General features: G+C 41.8%; 1 protein-coding gene across 1 annotated transcript in view; it reads left to right on the plus strand.

The window, feature by feature from the left end:
* The window catches only part of LOC144686417 (receptor tyrosine-protein kinase erbB-4-like), a 974945-nt gene that overhangs the window by 23792 nt on the left and 927955 nt on the right, over positions 1-23198 (plus strand). The gene's annotated exons all lie outside the window — the stretch shown is intronic.

The following is a 23198-nucleotide window of genomic DNA, read 5'->3' on the forward strand; positions in this document are numbered from 1 at the left end:
TGTGCTGTATAAGTTACCATGTCCCACTGAAATACCCTGAAGTACTCTACATAAAATGAACTGCTTTGAATAGTGTTGACTGCTGTTATGTAGGTGAACCTGGTTTTGTGCAAACATATGGACATACACACGAACATACGAAATAGGAGCAGGAGTAGGCCACTCGGCCTCTCAAGCCTGCTCCGCCATTCATTAAGATCATGGCTGATCTGTTTGTGTTTCAAATACCACATTCCTATCTACCCCCGATAACCTTTGATGCCTTTGCCTAACAAGAATCTATCTACCTCCGCCTTAAAAATATTCAATGACTCCACTTCCACCGCCTTCCGTGGCAGAGAGTTCCAACCTCTGAGAGAAAAGATTTCTCACCATCTCTGTCCTAAAAGGGCAACCCCTAATTTTAAAACAGTGACCTCCAGTTCTGGACTCGCCCACAAAAGGAAATATCCTTTCCACGTTCACCTTGTCAATATCATTTAGGATCTTATATACTTCAATTACGTCACCCCTCACTCTTCTCAACTCCATTAGAAACAAACCCCCAGCCTGTCAAACGTTTCCTCATAAGACAACCCACTTATTCCAGATATCAATCTAGTAAACCTCCTCTGAACCACCTCCAACACAGTTACATCCTTCCTAAATAAGGAGACCAAAACTGAACACAATATTTGAGATGTGGTCTCACCAATGCTCTGTATAACTGAAGCATAATATCTTTACTTTTATATCCAATTCCTCTCATAATAAAGGATAGCATTTCATTAGCCTTCTTAATTACTTGCCATGCCTGCATACTAACCTCTTGTGACTTATGCACTGGAACACCTAGATCCCTCTGCAGCTCAGAATTCTGCAGCCGTTCTCTGTTAAAGTAATATTCTGCTTTTTTCCTTCCTGCCAAAGTGAACAACTTCACATTTTCCCAGAGTATACTACATCTACCATATTTCTGCCCACTCACTCAACTCATCTATATCCATCTGCAACCTCGTTATGTCCTCTTCGCAACATCAGTGAATGGGATGATCAGCTGTTAAAGTACTTTGTTTTGAGTTGGTAGAGGGAATTACTGTTGATCAGTTGGTAAAGGAAATTACTGTTGATCAGGACATTGGGAAGAACTCCCTGCTGTTCTTCAAACAGTGCAGTAGGATCCTTAATGTGCAGCGCTCCTTGGACAACCTAAATTGAAATTTAATTGTAAATGAATTACATTTTATGGTTATAATAGGCAATGCACTTAATCTGATGCCTGCCAAGGTATTGTGAAGGAAAACTTCAGACTTGGTCTCAGTTGGCTAGTGGCTTGATACATGAGTTATGTGCAGCAGGAAACAACCCAGAACACACTTCCCAAGTTCCCCAAGATTGTTTCTTTTTTGTGAAGACCCATTTCTATTCAGCAAATTACTCTCTGGCTGTGCAGGACCTGTGTATTCAAAAACACAGCTCAACACACTGCTAAACCAATGTAAATTTAGGTGATAGCTGTGGCTCAGTTGGTAACGGTTAAAAGGTTGTGGGTTAAAGTCCTACTCCAGAATCTTGAGCACAAAATCTAGGCTGACATTTAAGTGCACTATTGAGCAAGTGTTGCACAGTTGGAGGTGCCATCTTTCAGATGAGACATTAAACTGAGTCTGCCCTCTCGGGTGGATGTAGAAGACTCTATGGCACCAATCTGAAGAAGAACGGGGAATTCTCCTTAGTATCCTAGCCAATATTTATCCCTCAACCGGCATCACTAAAAAATAGATTAGCTGATCATTATGATATTGCTTGTGGAATCTTGCTGTGCGCAAATTGGCTATCACATTTTCTATGTTACAACAGTCATCACATTTCAAAAGTACTTAATTGGCTGCAACCCACTTTAAGACATTCTGAGGTGGTGAAAGTTGCTATATAAATGCAAGTCTTTCTTTTATAACAGCAGTTCAAAGGCACCTATTGGGCATTATATTGCACTCGTTTCATTGTTTACCATTGCATTTGCATTGGTTTTCGAGGAATGCTTTCTGTTTGAAGGTAGGATCAATTAACTAATTCAATGCCTGGTGCTGCTTTTATTATCAGTTTGGTTTTCATTCAGATTCCAGGAGAGCAATGTAAGCCAGTACTGTGAGCCAGTAACTGGTAGCAGCCTCATAAAAAGCTGGACCTACAAACCTGCTGCTATGGTTATGATTGGCTTGATTTTGCAGCATAAATCTCTGAAGTTGATTACACTCCTACTATTTTAACCCTTTCACAGCTATTGGTACTATCTGCAAACTCACGGACCTAGACTGTCCAGGTCATTAATAAACTCTGAAGATCAGCCAGCAAGCAACCAATGCTTAGGGGATACCAATGGTAACATGCCAGGCTGATCCACATCCGATAACTACAACCTTTTAGTTGTAAGATTGGAGTCAATTGCTAATCCAGCATATCAAATTCCTACTGATACCACAAGCTTCTGTCTTGTGAAGTAGCCTATTTTGAGGTGTTTTATCAAAGGCTTTGTGAAAATCCTGGTAAACAATATCAGCCGCATTTCCTTCATCTATTAATGTAGTGACTTGTTCAGAAACTTCAATGATAACATCATTGATATTTCTCAAAACTTTTCACTCAATGTGAATTACTTTCAAAGTGCAGCAACTATTGCTTTATAGCCAGTAATGTCCTAGAAGCAGCAATGTATGTAGCCCAGTAGTGGTGGAATAGTAGCCACTACACTGAAACCAGAGCGCAGGTATAATGTTGGGCCGGTGTTGAAGGACCTCTACTTTGCATTTAAACATCGATATTGGTTGCTTGATGTCGATGCTGAGTGAAAATGATTTGAACATCTGATCCCACAAAATTCCCAGCAAAGTAAGAATATTGAAAGAATAGAAAATCAATAACATTTGCACTGGCACAAATAAATTGAATCCTCTCTAAATGAAGTTTCTACTACAAAAAGTAGCTGAGGCACAGTTGCATTTAAGGAGAAGCTAGATTAAAAACGTAAGGCAGAATATCAATTGGATTAGATGAAGAGAGGTAGCATTTGGACCATAAACACCGGCATGGACCAGATGTGTCAAATAGCCTATTCTCTGGTGTAAATACTAATGGTGTAATTTCATGTAAAGTAGGCTGGTCGATGGAGGACAGCTTAGTTAGAGGTGCTCCAACTTCAGGGCAGAGCCGAGACCCTCAATTCTAAAACAACTTGTGCAACCAGCTGTTCTCTTACAACTTGTCATCTACTTACAAATACATTTAATGGCATCCATTTTCATTATCTTCTCCATCTAGAATGAGCAACATCATTAAATTAAATAGTGAAAAATCCTTTTGGGTTTAATTCTATAACATCTGTATGCTTGGGGTTATTTTTCCAATGCTGACGAAAGAGAATGAAATCAGGACAGCATTTTCCCAGCAGGAAATGTTGCATTCTGTGATGGAGTGACAAACAATCTGGCTGATGCACGGGACCATATTGCTTTTATACCCTAATTAGACTGTTCTTCACATTGCTAATGAGTGAGCAGATGCCAACGGTGCTGACTCTCTACACTAGAACACAGAACAAAGCACAAATTGCTTGAGATTGTCTGAAGTAAATTGTACTTCAGGTTATTTCAAGAAAAGAGCGCTTGTGTTCTACCTTTAGTGTGTATACTTGCGTTGTGATTATTTACCCAGAAGTTAAAAGTGTGTGATGCTTTATCTTCCAGCAGTTACATTTTTAGTGGTATTCTTATTTTAATTATGGGAAGCATTTTTTAATTAGGGGACCAGGTGCCAAATATTCACTTTATTTACACAAAGACTTTAGCCCTTTCAGCACCCAGTTATAATTGTGCTGAGCTCTTAGTAGTATTACATTCAGGCTGTTGTAAAACTGTGAGTTGTGACTTTTTCCCCCACTGACAATTTATAATTTTGTTTGTATTTACTTGTACGTTGTTCATTTAATGTCAAAATGGAATTGTTTACATTGGTATCTTTGAATCACAGATTAATTCAATGTAAAGTGAAATATAATCTAGTTCAGACTGAGGAGATGAAGGATTTACTCTGCTGGGTGGAGGTGATTTAAGTAAAAAGGGCTTTTGCAGCCTCAATTCATCCTTACTGGAGTGCAGGTCTACAGGAGAAAATATCAAATAAGTTTGCACTCAAGTGCCAGTATTCCCAAACACACAGGAATTCCGGAATTTTACAAGAAACAAAGTGTTTGCATTCCTATAGCACCGTCTCACATCTCTCAGATATGTCCTGAAATGCTACACATGCAATTAATGTATAAAGCTTTGGGCCATCCTTGGATTGTGAAAGATACTATTTAAGGGGAAGCTAGATAAGTACATGAAGGAGAAAGGTATTGATAGGTTGTTGATAGGATTGGATGAAGTAAAGTTGGAGGAGGCTTATGTGGAGCATTATTAGCATAGTTGGGCTGAATGGCCTGCTTCTATGCTATAAACACTATGTAATTACTTTGAAGTGTGGTTCCTGTTGTCGTGTCGATGTCCCACAAAAAGCAATGAGATGAAAGAGTGGTTAATTTACTTTTGTGGCATTGAGTGAAGGAAGAACATTGGGTGAACTCTGCTTTTCTTCATGTACTGTTATGGGATTTTTAATAGCCACTTGAACAGACACAGGACACCAACTAACATCTTTATCAAAGGTCAACACCTCCCAACAATGCTATGTATAGTGCCACACCTCCAGAAAGGACTCAAGTCTTGCAGCAGGGTGTGAACCCATAACCTTCTGACGTATGAGTTCAATCAATTGAACCAAACTGACATAAGAAAATGGAAGCTGGTAAATGAGTGGGAGAGAAATGAGGATATAAACTCAAGGAAATCTGCAATGTAAATATCATTCAGGAAAAATCTGACTATGATCTGAAAAGACCACAGTTTTATATATAAATCTGAATATAAACGTGCAGCAGTAGGAGCACAGACTCAGTGGTCTGACTCAGACTGGGGAAGATTTTTTTTATTCATTCATGGGATGTGGGTGTCACTGGCTAGGTCAGTATTTATTGCCCATCTCTAATGGCCCTTGAAAAGGTGGTGGTGAGCTGCCTTCTTGAACCGCTGTGGTCCATGTGCTATAAATACACCCACAGTTAGGTTGTTAGGCTGTTAGGGAGGGAGTTCAAGGATTTTGACACAGCAGCAGTGAAGGAACAGCAATATATTTCTGAGTCAGGATGATGAGTGGTTTGGAGGGGAACTTCCAGGTGGTGGTGTTCCCATGTGTCTGCTGCCCTTGTCCTTCTAGATGGTAGTGGTCATGGGTTCGGAAGGTGCTGTGTGAGGAGGCTTGGTGAGTTCCTGCAATGCATCTTGTAGATGGTACACATTGCTGCCTCTGTGCATCAGTGGTGGAGGGAGTGAATGTTTGTGGATGGGGTGCCAATCAAGTGGGCTGTCTTGTCTTGGATGGTGTCAAGCTTCTTGAGTGTTCTTGGAGCTGCACTCATCCAGGCAAGTGGGAGTATACCATCACACTCCTGACTCGCGCCTTGTAGATGGTGGACACAGGCTTTGGGGAGGCAGAAGGTGAGTTACTCACCGCAGGATTCCTAGTCTCTGGCCTGCTCTTGTAGCCACAGAATTTATATGGCTAGTCTAGTTCAGCTCCTTGTCAATGGTAACCCTCAGGATGTTGATAGTGGGGGATTCAGTGATGGTAATGCCATTGAGCGTCAAGGGGTGATGGTTAGATTCTTTCTTGTTAGGGATGATCATTGCCTGGCACTTATGTGGCACAAATGTTACTTGCCACTTGTCAGCCCAAGCCTGGGTATTGTCCAGATCTTACTGCATTTGGACATGGACCCATTCAGTATCTAAGGAGTCATGAATGGTGCTCAACATTGTGTAATCATCAACGAACATCCCCACTTCTGACCTTATGATGGAAGGAAGGTCATTGATGAAGCAGCTGAAGATGGTTTGGCCGAGGACACTACCCTGAGGAACTCCTGCAGTGATGTCCTGGAGCTGAGATAACTGACCTCCAACAACCACAACCATCTTCCTTTGTGTTAGGTATGTCTCCAAACAGCTGAGAGTTTTTCCTGTGATTCCCATTGACTCCAGTTTTGCTAGGGCTTCTTGATGCCACACTCTGTCAAATGCTGCCTTGAAGTCAAGGGCAGTCACTCTCGCCTCACCTCTGGTATCAGCTCCTTTGTCCATATTTGAACCAAGGGTGTAATGAGGTCAGGAGTCAAGTATCCCTGATGGAACCCAAACTGAGCGTCAGTGAGCAGGTCATTGCTGAGAAAGTGCCACTTGATAGCACTGTTGATGACCTCTTCCATCACTTTACTGATGATGGAGAGTAGACTGAAGGGGCGGTATTTGGCCGGGTTGGATTTGTCCTGCTTTTTGTGTACAGGACATACCTGGGCAATTTTCTGCATTGCCGGTTGGATGCCAATATTGGAGCTGTACTGGCTAGGGGTGCGGCAAGTTCTAAAGCACAAATCTTCAGTATTATTGCCAGAATATTGTCAGGGCCCATAGCCTTTGCCGTACCCAGCGTCTTCAGCCATTTCTTGATATCACGTGCAGTGAATCGAATTGACTGAAATCTGGCATCTGTGATGATGGGGACCTCCAGAGGAGGCCGAGATGGATCATCCATTCAGCACTTTTGGTTGAAGATTGTTGCAAACACTTCAGCCTTATCTTTTGCACTGATGTGCTGGGCTCCCCCATCATTGAGGCTGGGGATATTTGTGGAGCCTCGTCCTCCAGTGAGTTGTTTAATTGTCCACCACCATTGACAACTGGATGTGTGAGGACTGCAGAGCTTATATCTGATCCATTGGTTGTGAAATCGCTTAGCTCTGTCTATCATTTGCTGCTTATTCTGTTTGGCACACAAGTAGTCCTGTGTTGTAGCTTCACCAGGTTGACACTTCATTTTTAAGTATGCCTGGTGCTGCTCCTGGCATGCCCTCCTGCACTCTTCATTGAACTAGGGTCGAACCCATGGCTTGGTTGTAATGGTAGAGTGGAGGATATGCCGGACCATGAGGTTACAGATTGTAGTTGAATATAATTCTGCTGCTGATGATGGCCCACAGCGCCTCATGGGTGCCCAGTCTAGAGTTGCTGGACCTGTTCAAAATCTATCCCATTTAGCACAGAGGTAGTGCCACACAACACGATGGAGGGTATCCTCAATGTGATGACAAGACTTTGTCTCCACAAGGACTGTGCAGTGATCACTCCTACCAATACTGCCATGGACAGATGCATCGGTGGCAGGCAGGCTGGTGAGGATGAGGTCAAGTATGTTTTTCCCTCTGTTAGTTCCCTCACCACCTGCTGCAGACCAGTCTAGCAGCTATGTCCTTTAGGACTCAGCCAGCTTGATCTGTAATTGTGCTACCGAGCCACTCTTGGTGATGGGCATTGAAGTCTCCCATGCAGAGTACATTCTGTGCCTTTGTAACCCTCAATGCTTCCTTCAAGTGGTGTTCAACACGGAGGAGCACTGATTCATCAGCTGAGAGAGTGCAGTGGGTGAGCGTATGTGATAATCAGCAGGAGGTTTCCTTGCCCATGTTTGACCTGATGCCATGAGACTTCATGGGGTCCAGAGTCGATGTTGAGGACTCCCAGGGCAACTCCCTCCCGACTGTATGCCACTGTGCCGCCACCTCTGCTGGGTCTGCCTTGCCGGTGGGACGGGACATACCCAGGGATGGTGAAGGTGGTGTCTGGGACATTGTAAGGTATGAATCTGTAAGGATGACTATGTCAGGCTGTTGCTTGACTAGTCTGTGAGACAACTCTCCCAATTTTGGCATGAGGCCCCAGATGTCAGTAAGGAGGACTCATTCAAAACTACCCACTTACATAAACTTAAAATTGGACCCAGGAAGGTCATTGGTGGCTGGTGTGGAAAATGAAAAAGTCAAATAGGTGTAGGAAGGATACAGCAATTGTGCAATTTATATTAGTGGGCATGTGGTGGCTGTGTCCAAAGTGACAGTCCCATGCAATTAGTAAAATTCTCATATTAAACCTGCTGGAGTTGTTTAGGGAGGCCCATCTTTTGCAGGACAAGCATCTCATTGCCACCAGTACAAAAGAAGCTGGTTTGAATAGTTTAATTGTAGAATCAGATCACAGGAAAGATGGCTAATATCCCATGAGCCCATGGAACTGCATAGATTATACAGCACAGAAACAGGCCATTTGGCCTAATGGTTCCATTTAAAACAAGTTATATTTATAAAGCACCTTTAACATAATAAAACATCCCACAGTGCTTCATAGGAGCATAATAAAATGAAGTATGACACCCAGCCACATAAGGAGATATTAGGTGAGATGACCAAAAGCTTGGTCAAAGAGGTAGGTTTTAAGGAGTATCTTAAAAGAGGAAAGCAAGGGAGAGGTTGAATGGTGCAAGAGGATATTCATAGGGGCTAGGTAGCTAAAGGGGCAACAATTAAAATCAGGGATGCCCAACAAGCCTGAATTGATGCTGATACCTTGGAGGGTTGTGGGGCTGGAGGAGATTACAGAGATAGGAAGGGCTGAGGCCATGGAGGGATTTGAAAATGAAGATGACATTTTCAAAATCAAGACATCAAAACCCAGTGTTTATGCTTGGCAGGAGCCTTCTCCCACCCCATCAGCATGTCCTTCTATTCCTTTCACCCTCCTGTATTTATTTTCCTTGCTTGTCATAGCCAGTTCCACATTCTCACCATTCTCTGTGTCCATAAGACCATAAGACGTAGGAGCAGAAATTAGGCCATTTGGCCCATCGAGTCTGCTCCACCATTCAATCATGGCTGATAAGTTTCTCAACCCCATTCTCCCGCCTTCTCCCCGTAACCTTCGATCCCCATACCAATCAAGAACCTATCTATCTCGGTCTTAAATACACTCAATGATCTGGCCTCCACAGCCTTCTGTGGCAATGAAATCCATAGATTCACCACTATCTGGCTAAAGAAGTTTCTCCTCATCTCTGTTCTAAAAGGTCTTCCCTTTACTCCGAGGCTGTGCCCTCGGGTCCTAGTCTCTCCTACTAATGGAAACATTTTCCCCACGTCCACTCTATCCAAGCCTTTCAGTATTCTGTAAGTTTCAATCAGATCCCCCCTCATCCTTCTAAACTCCATCGAGTATAGACCCAGAATCCTCAAACGTTCCTCATATGATAAGCCTTTCATTCCTGGGATCATTCTCGTGAACCTCCTCTGGACCCTCTCCAGGGCCAGCACATCCTTCCTGAGATCCGGGGCCCAAAATTGCTCACAATATTCTAAATGTGGTCTGACCAGAGCCTTATAAAGCCTCAGCAGCACAATCCTGCTTTTATATTCTAGTCCTCTCGAAATAAATGCCAACATTGCATTTGCCTTCCTAACTACCGAATCTGCCCATTCTCCTAACCTGTCCAAATCCTTCGGCAGCCTCCCCGCTTCCTCAATACTACCTGTCCCTCCACCTATCTTTGTATCATCTGCAAACTTAGCCAGGATGCCCTCAGTTCCTTCATCTAGATCATTAATGTATAAAGTGAAAAGTTGTGGTCCCAACACTGACCCCTGCGGAACTCCACTAGTCACCGGTCAAATAGTACACACACACACCTTGTGGAGGCAAGGTTACAGAAGTGCTCAAGAGATGAACTCAGCTTTCTTGGGCCTTTATAAACGTCATTTTTGAGAGGGGGCGGGGGGGGGAAGTGAACGTTTTCCAAACTTTCGGAGTTTGGCGTCTGGGAATAGTGCGTGCGTTGCCCTGCGGGCAGTTTGTGTTTTACCTGGTTCTGCAGCGCCATGCTGACGCTGGGTGCGAGGGATTGGAGGGGAAACTACACTCACTTTCACAGTGTGAAGAACACCACCTCAACCGGAAAGAACAGGGTAGATTTTGCGAGACCAGACTCGCTGGTATAAACTCTCCCGCAGTGGGAGCCTGTACGACCAAGGTCAGTGCCCAATCTGTACAGCCGCTGGTACAGAGCTGGTGATTGAAATGAATCCTTGGGAGCACACGTTAATGTAACAGAAGTGCAGTTGGAGCAATTCGAAATCGGCTTGGAGCGGAGACAGCCTTCAGTAATTAGAGCAGCTTTAATTAAAATAGATCACTGGCTATCACTCTGAGTTGAGAAAAAAAGATGCAATGAACATTTATCTATCATGTCAGCACCAAGTATATCTCACATTTAAAAGCTAGAGGGGACTTTTTTTTTAATATTTCTGCAATATGCCTCTTAGAAACCCCCACGGAAAATCTGTCAGGGGAGCATAAAACATGATGCGGCGCGGTCCATAACTCTCAAATACGGCACCCCAGGTAAGATGAGCAGTTTGTCTTCGTTTCTTTGGCCAGAGACAGCTGGTCAGAAGCAGAGTCCAAACCACCAGGGCTCCCGAGGACAGCAAGACACTGCCAATTCATTAATCAGAGAAGACTGCATGTTACAAGGAGCCCGGCTAGCGTAATTAGGCGCCTGTTTAGATCTAATGCAATTTAAACATGAAAGATATGGCATGACATGATTCTTAACAAGTTTGTTATATCTGTGAAGTGTAAATGGCGACTTATCACAAGAGAAATGATAAATTATCAAACGCCAATTGGATTTTCTCACTCTTGACAACACTTAGTCACTCCTGCCACTTTTGAAAATGCTGCTGCCTGCCTGATGGGGAATTAAATATCAGTTCCGCTTTTGTGTAATTTGCTTCGACGTCGTGCTGTAAACTTTCTATTAAAGCCCTTTCATACTTAAACGCCATTTTTATGGGCCTACAGTTTGATTAATTTATTGAAATTGTTGCTGTCAGGGAATATTGGTCGGGCATGGCTGATATTTGGCGAGAAAGTCACTGTGTACTGCTGATGCCTGTGACCATATATGGGTCAGTCAATGTTATTAATATTCTTTAGGACCCAGTGTCAAATACTGGTGCAACAGAGGGGTACAGGCACCTTTTCGGTATTTTTTTCCAGTGAGATGCTTTCTCATACTTTTTGTTTTCTCTCCTCCTCTCCGGAAGGTGCTGAAACTTGTTAAGGCTTAGTTCTGGGGTGACCAACTGTGTATTCCTGGAGTTTTCGTCACCTGACTTGCCCCCATGGTCCAGCTATTAGTCGGCCAAAACATCCATCCTTGTGACGCAATGCCTTCCTAGGCCAATTGGAAGGCAAAAAGACTCATTGCCCAATTGGATGATGCTTGACTGTCAGCCACGCAGGCTTTATTTATTCTTTCATGGGATGTGGGCATCGCTGGCTAGGCCATCATTTATTGTCCATCTCTAATTTCCCTTGAGAAGGTGGTGGTGAGCTGCCTTCTTGAACCGTTGCAGTCCATGTGGTGTAGGTACACCCACAGTGCTGTTAGGGAGTAATTTCGCCCTGTCTTCAGTATTTTTATAAAATAAAATCAAAAAACTGCGGATGCTGGAAATCCAAATATTCAATATTTTTATATCTGGTAAAGAAAAATGTTCAAAGAAAATGACAACAACAATCTTTTTTCATGTTCTGATGATTTTCCTCCAGGATTGCAAACAACAGTGTCCTGGAGATTGATCTTCAATTCCTGGAGACTCCAGGCCAAAGCTGGAAGGTTGGCAACCCTATTTGGATCCCTCAGCACCAGCAGTCTCAACTGCCTCAGTGTTCAGGTATGAACCCTGACCATTCCGGCTAGTTGACTCCTTGCTTCCACGGCTGTTAGCTGCTGTCAGGTAACTCACCTAACTGGTCACAAATATTTAATTGTGATGGGATTGCCAAGTTACTTGAAAACAGATGGATCTCACAGCCGAGCCCCATCCCATCCCTGCCCAAAGATCTACGTAAGCCGAGGTCACTGAATAATGATCAGCAACCTACGGGTGTTTTTCTGGTCTTTAACCTAGGCTGATGAAGCAAATTTGTCCCTGAGTGCCAAAACAGCTGAGAGCCACATTCAATGCCCTAACCAACTGGGGCCTTAAACACATGGTGGTCCCACCGTTCCAGTTTAGCAATTATTTTTTCCCTGGCCATATTGATTAAACACACCACCAGAGCATACAGTAAAATAACAGTTTCAGAACTTTCTCCAGAGGTAGTGACAAGATGAATATGGGAATTTGCATAAATGAATTCCAGTCTGCCCTCCATGACCTGCTTCCCAATACTCAGTAGCAAAGAACATTGTCTTTTTCTTATGTGCAGTTACTCCTTAATGTGAATTGAAATGATGGATACTTGTGGAAATCACCACAGAACAAAAGAATTGAAAGAACTTACATTTACACAGCCACAACCTCAGGATATCCCAAAATGCTCGACATTTTGAAATGTTGTCACTGTCATAGTGTAGGGAAACAGAGCAGCCAATTTGAGCACAATAAAGTTTTACAAACAGCAATACAATAATGGCCAGATAATCTGTTTTAACAATGTTAATTGTAGGATAAATATTCGTTAGGGCCCCGGGGTGAACTCCCCTGCTCTTCTTTGAACAGTGCCATGGGATCTTTTATATCTACCTGAGAGGGCAGACTTGGCTTAATGTCTCACCCAAAAGAAGGCATCTCCGACAGTGCGGCACTCCCTTAGTTATTTATTTATGAAATGCCAAAAGAATTCTGGCACGATAAAATACTGAACATTTCCATTGAATAAACAATTAATTCATCAGAGAGTTGGAAAACATTGGAGGCAGAATGCTCTTTGCATTGCAAATTAATATTGCCTGCAGAATTTAAACATACGCTTAACTTCAGCAGGACTTTTCTGTATTGGGGCAGATTCAGGGAAGAATAAAAAGGACAATTGTGGGGACTTAAAACTCTAAAAGATGAAGGGAGAATTGAAGAGTTGGATTTTCTTTTCTATGGAGAAAGTAAGATTGAGGAGGACTTGATCCAGTTCCTTCGAAAGCTGGAAGGAATGGACGATGTAGCTGAAATTTAAAGTGTTTGGTTGTGGATTGAGGTACCCAGAAATAAAATTAAGTGATCCTCAATGTAATGGAGATGGGAAAAATTTTTTCCCCACCACAGTACAGCGGAGGTGAAGCAGACTCCCAGTAACTAAGGCTGTGGAAATAGCTCCCTCAATATCAGCTGAAAATACATGGCTGGGAATGAGATTGGTAATAGGAACAGATTTATACGGAGATGAATAAATACTTTTCTGGACACAAAGGGACCTGTGCTGTGGGAGCAGGAGAAGATTAGAAGGCCAGGGTTGAATAATGGAGATGTGAAAATGAATGAGGGAGTATTGATGTAGCACTTTATTTCAGGAAATTAGATGGATAGGCTCGAGTAATAGAATCATCAAATATTACAGCATAGAAGGGGACCCTTTACCCCATCTACTCTGCCTCGGCTCTTTCAACAAGTCCCACTCCCCCATCTTTTCGTATATTTCTCCTTCAAGTACCAGCCAGCCAGGCAGCACATTCCAAAACCTGACCACTTGACATGATGGGGTGCATTGTAAAGATGCAATGGATGGAAATTAATAAGCGAGGTAGAATCTGAGATTGTGCATGGCCTGTGAAAGGAGATTAAATGATGAGTTAGATTGTACATGGTCAATGAAGGGCGATTAAGTGGGTGGGGATAGATTCTATGATGGTGTACGCTATACATGAGTGGGGTTGATCGGTGAAATGCCTGTTTTTATTCCATGCTTGATCACTCATGTGTTACTCTAGATAAGAAATCTTGAATGCTTATGCAATGCAATATTTATACAAGTTGGTTCAAACTATTGTTGAATAGGGAACTTGCATTGGTTAGGTAAGACTTTTCGAAGTAAAATACTGCATAGTGTTAACTCCATTTTGTCCATTGAATGTAGCTTTGATCAGATACTCATTTTATTTCTGCTGTCCTGTGCTCGAGATGTTCATACGATTCAGATAGCGAATCTACATCCAGCATTGTTCAGACTATGTTCCTGGACCATTTTGTAGGCAGGACTGAGTGCTGAATGTTGATGTTACATAATGGGTCCAGAAGGGAGATAAGACTTACTTTTATGCATTGAGTTATTGTGCACTACCTGCAAAGTGCTGCAAGCAGATTTAATAGCAACTTTCAAAAGTAAGTTGGATAAATACTTAAAAATGAAAAAAATGTGTGGAGCTCCGGGGAAGGAGTGGGCGAGTGGGACTAATTGGATAGCTGTTTCAAAGAGCCGACACAGCACAGGAGACACAATGAGATGAATGGCTTCCTTCTGTGCTGCAAGGTTCCATGATTCATAATACATTTGCATGTTGACATCAAATGTAAAAATCTTTGCCATCTTGCATTTCACAGTGAACCACAAGTTCATTTTATTGATCTCTGTTTGACGTTCTGTAAAAATCTACTCCATAGCTTTGCAATAAAGGTCACACTGATCGATACAGCTGGTTCTACTTGGCCTGCTACAGCTAACTCCAGTGTGAATGGAGATGAAACAGCAAACATTGTAGTATTCCTGACAGTGAGCAGGTACACATGCTAGGCTCAACACAGCAAAACTCGATTAGAAAATCATCACTCAGAGTCAGTGTTTCTCTTCATCTACCCCTCCACCCACCCCCCCAAAAAACCCTTGATGGTGTTAAATGAAAGATTACAGTTTGTAAGGAAGAAAGCATTGAGCAAAAGAAAGGCTGCATTAATTACAATTCATTACACACCATTCAGGTATTTGGAACATCCTCTCCCTATGCACAATTTTGCTTTTACTTCCAACATTTTCTTTTCAACTGACGCTATCCATCTTTCTCCAAAGTACGTCCATTCAGCTGAAGGCTGGTCTTGGGGATTGTGGGTGGGGTCAGGTCACATTCTTGTTGCCATTATGCAGTTACCTAACCATAGACAATACCAGTTGCCAAACTGAGAATAATAGAATTGCCCCGTAATCTCAAACTGCTCCTTATCATAAAGGCAGCTTTGTCTCAACTAAGGCAGGTAGATAAAAGTACCTTTGGGTGTCCAAAGCATTTTATCATTCAGTGCTGCAGATGATCCACATCGTGAAGCTTCAGGGATCACATTACAAATTTTAGTAAATGCCCCCATTAATCTTCATTTATCACAAGTTGCTGGTGCTATCAATTATCAGTGTTCTGATGTAGGATTTATACAACAATAAGAGTTGCGTTTATATAGCACTTTTCACAACCATGTAATGTCCCAAGCACTTTACAGCCAATGAAATACTTTTGAAGTCGAGTCACTGTTGTAAAAGAAGAAATCAATGAGAAAAACAGTACTGCAACAATTAGCTTTGAACTTCCAGACCCACAATATTCAAACAGGGCAAAACACTTAAGAAATATAAGTGCAAACAGGGCTGAATTGATTGGGTTAAGAGGGCTACAGGTGGACTATAGACTACACCTTGGTCAGCTTCAGGTTAACCGACAGCAATCTGATCTGTGCCTCTAAAGGAAAGCTAACAGCTTGCAAGTTAGTTCTCTACCCACTTAGCCTGCCAGGAATTTTCACAAAATGAGAATACAATTATTTTAAATTAAATTAACTTCTTTCCTTGGAGCAGCGAAGGTTGAGAGGGGACCTGTTAGAGGTGTATAAGATTCTGAGGGGCGTAGATAGGGTGGATAGCAAGGCATTTTTTCCATTAGTGGAGGGGTCAATAACCAGGGGGCATAGATTTAAGGTAAGAGGTACTAAGAGGGGAGTTGAGGAGAAATTTTTTCACCCAGAGGGTGGTGGGAGCCTGGAACTCACTGCCTGAAAGGGTGGTTGAGTCAGAAACTCTCATAACATTTAAGAAGTATTTAGATATTCGCTTGCATTGCCATAGCCTCCGGGGCTATGGGCCAGGCGCTGGAAAATGTGATTAGTGTAGTCAGACCTTTGTTGACTGGCGTAGACATGATGGGCCAAATGGCCTCCTTCTGTGCTGTAAATGCCTATGAGTCTATAAATTTAACACAAACCAATTGATAAATATTCCGAGACGTCATGTAACAAACTAACTCACCTCAGCCTGTAGTAATTAACTTTGGACCCCATGCTATGTTCATGTTAAAGCCTGTATAATGTTGCTGTTCTTACAGGGAGAGGAAACCTGCTGACTGAAAACTTGCTGTCTGCAGGTTCAAGCAGAACACTCCTTGGGAGGTTAAATGATTGGTGTGGAGTCTACAATGACATTAATTGCACATAAGAGTGTATGGAAATAGCAGGCTTAGTGGGCCAAATGATCGTTTCTCATCTTGTGGCCATGTCCTTTATGTTATATTCCAGAAAGCCAGTTGGTGAAGTGAGAACTGGAACCAACATTCATAAGCATTGATTTCCAGAGTTACACATTACAAGAAAACACCTTCTAAACCCCCACCACAGTTTCAGTCCGTGTCTATTTATAGGAGCACAAATTAATGCCCACCACCTGCCTACAGCTAAACACAATTAAAATACAATTAACACTTGAGTGCTTCAGCTTGAGAATGAGAACACAAAGAAACTTTAGGGAAAATAGAAATTTTGGCAGAAATAAAGATATAGAGTTATACAGAATTTACAGACATGGGACATTTGGCTCAACTGGGCTATACCAACATTCATGCTCCACTTGACCCTATTCTCAATCTTCATCTAAGCCAATCTACAAAGCCTTCTATTCTTTTGTCCCTCACGTGTATATGTAGCTTCCCCTTACATGCATCTATACAATTTGCCTCAACTATTCCTTATGGTCATAAGTTTCACATTTTAACCACTTTTTGGGTAAACAGGCTTCTCCTGAATTCCTTATTGGATTTATTAGTGATTATCTTACTTATATCGTTTCTAGTTTTGAACTCCCTCCCACCCCGCCCAAAATATATCATAGTCCTTGTCATTAGATCTGAGCTCCCATGGATGGTGGTGAGCATCACGGATGAGAATTATGAAGCCAGTTGGATCTGATAATATTCTTTGAGAACTCCAGACTCAACATAGAGAGTCTTTTGGCAGAGAGGAAAAAAGAATATTCTTTGATTTTCCAAAAGCATTGCATGCAAATCAACATCAAATCTTCCCTGGGTTTTATTGAAGTTGGCCATAAAAAAACTTTAATGACACTAAATGTCTCTTTGATGCCAAAGAGGATGCTTCCTCCACTCCCCCACCCCTCCCCTACCCGACCCACCCCAGCTCCACACACAACTTTAGCTAAAACAAAAGTGATTTAAATGATTCTGCCTGGTTTTCTGTGTATTTCTAGAATTTTCTCTTTATATAGATAAAAATGACATATAGGTGGAATAAAATTGCCCTGAAGACAAAGAAAAGGAAATATTTATATTATATTAAGTGTATGTTTGTTATTTAAATACTGCCAATAGTTCAGCATGTTTGACACAATATAAAGTGTGCCTGCTGCACAGTAGGTGTGAGAAGCTCTTTGATTACATTCTAGTTATTTTAGGCTCTATTGCACATAGTGGGTGGAATTTTACGGCCCTGTCGTGGCAGGGGTGTGGCCATAAAATGCGGCGAGACATTCAAAAGTCCATTGACTTCGGCAGGACCAGAAAACACCGCCGGCAGGAGGGGCCATAAAATTCCGCCCCGTATTTGGGGATCCCTGGCAAATGAAATGATTAAATTGCTGAAGACAGCAACAATGTCATTCAGATCACCCACGCAGACCAAGTTGGGTGCTAAGTTAAACATGCACATAGTCTTGGGTACAAGAGTAGCAGGATTTTTAAAAGGGCTTAAAAGAGACTTCTTTGCCTGAGCTTACCAAATAGTCACATCCTGCCAACTCTTGTGGTCTAAATGCCCTATCACCACTCTGAGAACTTCTCAAAGGCACTTATAAAGAATTACAGTTCAGAAATTTTCAACTTGTCAGTTGAATTGAGTTAAGCTAAAGTGTATCACATTAGAGTTTAAGGTTAGAGCAATAAAACAAGTAATTGTAATTGGTATTTTGTACTTAACACACCAGAGGAAAGAATTCTCTCTATCATTGTGTGCTGGATTTGATATGTGTCTGTGGATGCTTCAAGTGTCTATACAATCTTAGAATTATACATCAAAGAGCCCATTCAGTCCTTCACTACTGTGCTGGCGAGTTACCCCTTACTATAAAATTGTCCAATGTACTGCAGTCTCATATATATGCTTATTCCCCAACAAAACACATATTGATGGAAATGCCTCATGAATTACATTTATTCTGTGGGCAGTGTCCTCGTGGAAAAAATTTACTGTTCAGTTTCTAGTGCTGTTTTCTCTGAATTTATCGGTTTGAACTCCACTCCAGAATCAGCGCATGTATTGAGGGAGTGCTGCATTGCCAAAGGTGCAGTCTTTTGAATGAAGTGTTGAACCACCTGTCTGTCCAGGTGGACGTAAAAGATTTCTCAGCACTAAACAGGGCCAGGAGTTCTTCCCCGTTCTCAGGCAAACATTCCTTTCTCAACCAACATCACCGGAGAAACAAATGAACTGATTATTGACCTCATTTTCTGCTTGTGGGATCTTGCTATGTGTAAATTAGCTGCTATGTTTGCCACAACGGTGATCTTAACTACAAAAATAATCTGTTGCATGTGAAGTATTTTGTTATATCCTAAGAACATGAAAGGGACTAAATAAATGTATGTTTTTATTTTTATGTGTCCTTTCTGTAAATATAAGACACTTAGTAAAGTTGTGCCGCTCGTGATTGAAATCTCATTCTCTGGTGTAGTAACATATGAGATTCCTTTTACTTGCTATTTAAGAAAGATTTTAACACTCTATTTCAAATAGCACATGAAGGAATCCCTTATGCGATATTGACGTGTTAATCACTAATTTGCACGCAGCACAATACCAGTTCTATAATGGGCTTCTTCTATGATGTGCTTTTTAAGGATTCCCAAAGATCACATTGTGAATAGAGTGTGGTTTTCCCTGAGCTATAACATTTAAATCAAACGCTAGTCATTTTATTTAACACAAATAACTTTCAAAATCTGATGGGGTGAGATCCGCTTTCTTATGTATGATATTCTGAGTGCTCAGCTTATCATGGTTTCAATATACCTCTTTGTGACCTCCACAATAATACAATTTTCTCTCTGTACTTTAATGTTGAGTAAGGTCAGCCTTGGTACATTTAATATACAGTGGTACTTTAACAAAATGGATTGTTTAAAACTGTCATTCACAATAAATAAATCTTTCAATCATTAAAAAATATTGTGATGTTTTATTGCAGCCTTTTCATTTTTCCATAAAACAGGTGGAACTTCCTATGCAGAAACATAGTCCCTAGGAATTTATGTAGTGAAAAAGAGAAAACTTAATATTTCACTGAGTTTTATTAAAACTTTATTAAATCTCCAAAGAATGCAGTAATAGTACCAATTTGGCACCAGTTTCAATGATATAATGGGATCCCCATATTCCACCTTGATTTGCTCTATCCCACCAAACATTCCACAGCCCTATTTTGTTTCCCTAATTCCATTGTATAAAATTTTACACTGGAAATTTGCGGGAAAATAACCTCAGCGAATGAACAATGCAAATATTTCAAAATGCATAAAGCCCTTTTGTTACTTGATGGGTCAATGTTATCACTTATTTAAACAGACATTTTTTTTTAATAGAGATTTCAGTTCACACTATGAATTTTACATTATTTTTGTTTTAAACCTTTTCCGTGTCACATTATGTGAGTGAAATGGTATTAATTCAGCTTTTCTTTGAAGCAGAATGAGCTGTACCCCAGCATCTCAGTTGCTAAGTCATGTGGACCTGCAGGTCCCCGGTTTGATATCTAGCCTGGACATTAGATGATCTCAGCCAAATGTTTCAAGTGACTTCAGCCCCTCAGGGTTAGAGACAGGAAAGAAGAGAGAAAAAAACTGCCAGGATTTCTAATCCTCATCATTATCCCTTGTCCCTCCTTGTGGAAGATGCATTTTGGCACATATCACAGAATCAGAGAAATATACAGCACAGAAGGTGGCCCTTTGACCCAAAATTACTGTGCCAGCCGAAAAGCAGCTATTCAGCCTGATCGCACTTGCCAGCTCTGGGTCTGTGGGCTACTTCAAGTACCATATTAAAGTGCTTTTTAAAAGAAATGGAGTTTCTTCCTCCACCACTGTTATAGGCATCCTCTGGAGCAGGATTTGAACCCACAGCCTGCTGACTGAGAGGTAAGAGTCATACCCATTGAACCATGGCTGACACGAAAACCTATGCCTCTTGGTTATCGATCTCTGTTCAAGGAAATAGGTCCTTCCTATCCAGTCCATCTAGACCTCTCATAATTTTATATACCTCAACTGAATTGCTCCCTCAGTCTCCTCTGTTTCAAAGCCTATCCAATCTTCCCACATGATTCGAGTCCTGGAAACATCTTCATAAATTGCCTGTCTACCCTCTCTAGTCAAATCACATCCTCCTGTAATATAGTGACCAGAATGTATGCAGTACTCAAGCCGTGTCCTATCTAGCATTTTATACAGCTCCAGCATAACATCCCTGGTCTTATATTGTATGCCTCAGCTATGCCTTCTTAATCACCATAATCTACCAGCCTTGCCATTTGAAAGTATTCACGTTTGAGTGTGTTATCAGTGTCTTTACGTCGCTTGTCGACATTGTTGCTACCTCCAGGAGTGAGCACAACCGTGGGTGGCTATGTGGAGGACCAGGACAAGATCTTGTGCAATATGACCAAATTCTATGGGATCAGCCAAGCTAGGAAATTCACAGCACAAAGAACCGAGCCGGTTCAGGTTAGTCATTTGAATAGCCTAGAGACGTTTACCCATAAAGTCATCTTCTGATGCATTGTTTAATAAAACAGACAACAGCACACGGACAACAACAAGAACAAACAAGGCTGTTTGTAACGCTAAATGCATACCCAGCAACCAAAGATCTGGCATACCAGTGTAAACCTTTACCCAACCCACTGCAGATCAGGTTTACATTTGTCATATTCGGAAAAGTCTCTTTTGGTTCCCGTGAATCAAATCTTGGTTGGCACCACCAGCAAATCCGCTTCAGACCAGTCATAGATTGGGAAGGGAGACCAACTTCCATTGCTGGTCCCAGTTTTCGCAGACTGCTGGGCTCTTGAAAGATGTTCATTGGCTTGCCTTATGATCGTTGGCCTGGGTCAAGGATGCTTGTCCTTGGGAGTCCTGCAGCTGCGCATATCTCCATGTACATTCAACCCTATGTACACGATAGCTTATCTGCAACCAGCAGAGTCAAGTTGAACTTGATGGTTGACTGTCCAGGGTTTAAGGATATTCTCTGCCAGTTGCCTTCAATAACACCGTATCTATGCCAGCATGTGGTGGGTGTCGCACTCAGCAGGACCCCAGAAGGGTATGACTCACTGTGGTATAGAACAACCAAAATTCCCACAGTTACAGTAACAAGACCTCATCGCCACACATTATTGAATGACAGAGGAGGCATTAAAGCAACCACTGACCCATGCGCTGAATGAACGGCATGAAGACATTGCAACCTATACTTCCCTTACAGCTGGTGGCGATTAGTAGGAAATAACAGAGCCAAAGAGAGTTATAGTTACTCCTGCCTAAAGGTGGGTACTCTCGGCCAGTCGCTTTCGCCAACATCACATTTAAGCCAGCATGTGATGTCGTTCCTGGGGGACCGCAAGGAGATGTAACTCACAGTGGTATAGAACAACCAAAATTCCCACAGCCACAGTAACAAGGCCTCAATGCCGCAAGTTATTAAAATGATGGAGGAGGCAATGTTGCAACCTCCAACCTGGGCGCCAAACTTATTCAGAACAAACTGCTTGAAGGCATTTCAGCTTATACTTCCCTCAAGGCTGGTGGTGATTAGTGGGAAATACCAGAGCCAAAGAGAGCCAGGGAAATACATAAATGGGCAAAACCAAAATAAAAGTGTTTATTATCTAAATTTTCAGCAAGGCTAAAGTGAACAGAGCTAAACATCCCTATCACTAATTATCAGGCTTCTGTTAATTGCACAATTGCGTCAGTGAAGAAGGATCTCTAAGGCAGCCATGCATGTCATATAACCGATGATCAAACTTAAAAATGTTAACAGTATCCAATTTAAACTCTGGATTCAAGGATTGTGCTACTGCGACTCCCAAGAGCTGCTGCTAACATGTCATGCATAACTAATCCTTCTATGCTGTGCCTGAGAGTTTGTAGGAGTACGTTCCATTCTCAACTACTCAAAGAGCATTGACTGCTGATAGACAAATATTTATTTTGGGCATTTTCTACTGCATCATGGTACATTTCATAAATTATTGGCTGTGTCGCTATTCAGGTCTCATTGCCAAGGCATGGTCTAAAAGTAGATATGTTCCAGCAGATGAAATTATTCAATTATTCACATGCCTTTCTTGCTAATTGATTTACACTGTGAATTATGGTACTCCTGTAAATCTGAATTTTCTTGAGGGAAGGAGGTTAGATCTTCAGGAGCTATTTACATGTTGCATCGTATCCCTTTTCCCCATTCCACCATGGGAAGGAGGATCATTTCAGCTTGTGTCATATCCAGCCTTTGTTCCGGTCTGAACTCAAGGCATCCCTTATATTACTTTGATGATTTATCCTGCTGATTTTCAATAAGATTTTTCATTGAGGAATCATAGAAGTTTGACAGAGAGTAAATCTCTATCGGAAGAAGCTGACTTGTCGGTCAGCAGCTGAGACTTAATAGAAGTAGCTGATAGAATTCTCCATGCTATGGTGAATAACAAGAACTCTGCGGTCCTTTGCACCTGTATGTTTAATTTAAAACCCATTGTTGGGGTCAAAGTACTAGGTCTTTGCATTTAACATATAAACATATTACATATTAGTTCTATTGCTGTGTAATAATAAAAAGCATTTTTTGTTCTCCTTAGGAAAGCTGACAATCTTTTTCTGCTATTTGCCTGAAGGCAGGTCCTTGACAATTATTTGCCAAACCACAGCTAAGTACCATATTTTTTTTAACTAGATAGGGCAAGGAGGATAGCCCCGGGTCTACCTCAGCCAGAGCAACGATTGAACCCTGTGCTGTTGGCATAAATTTGATGCATAGGCTAGCTGTCAAGCCAACTGAACTAACCAACCCCCCATAGCTAACAGCCCCTTTTGAAAATAGAAGAAGTGGTTACAGGGAGCACGTTGACATTTGTAGGTTTATA

Source organism: Cetorhinus maximus, chromosome 11 (assembly GCF_964194155.1).
Source record: "Cetorhinus maximus chromosome 11, sCetMax3.hap1.1, whole genome shotgun sequence".
Classification (NCBI taxonomy): domain Eukaryota; kingdom Metazoa; phylum Chordata; class Chondrichthyes; order Lamniformes; family Cetorhinidae; genus Cetorhinus; species Cetorhinus maximus.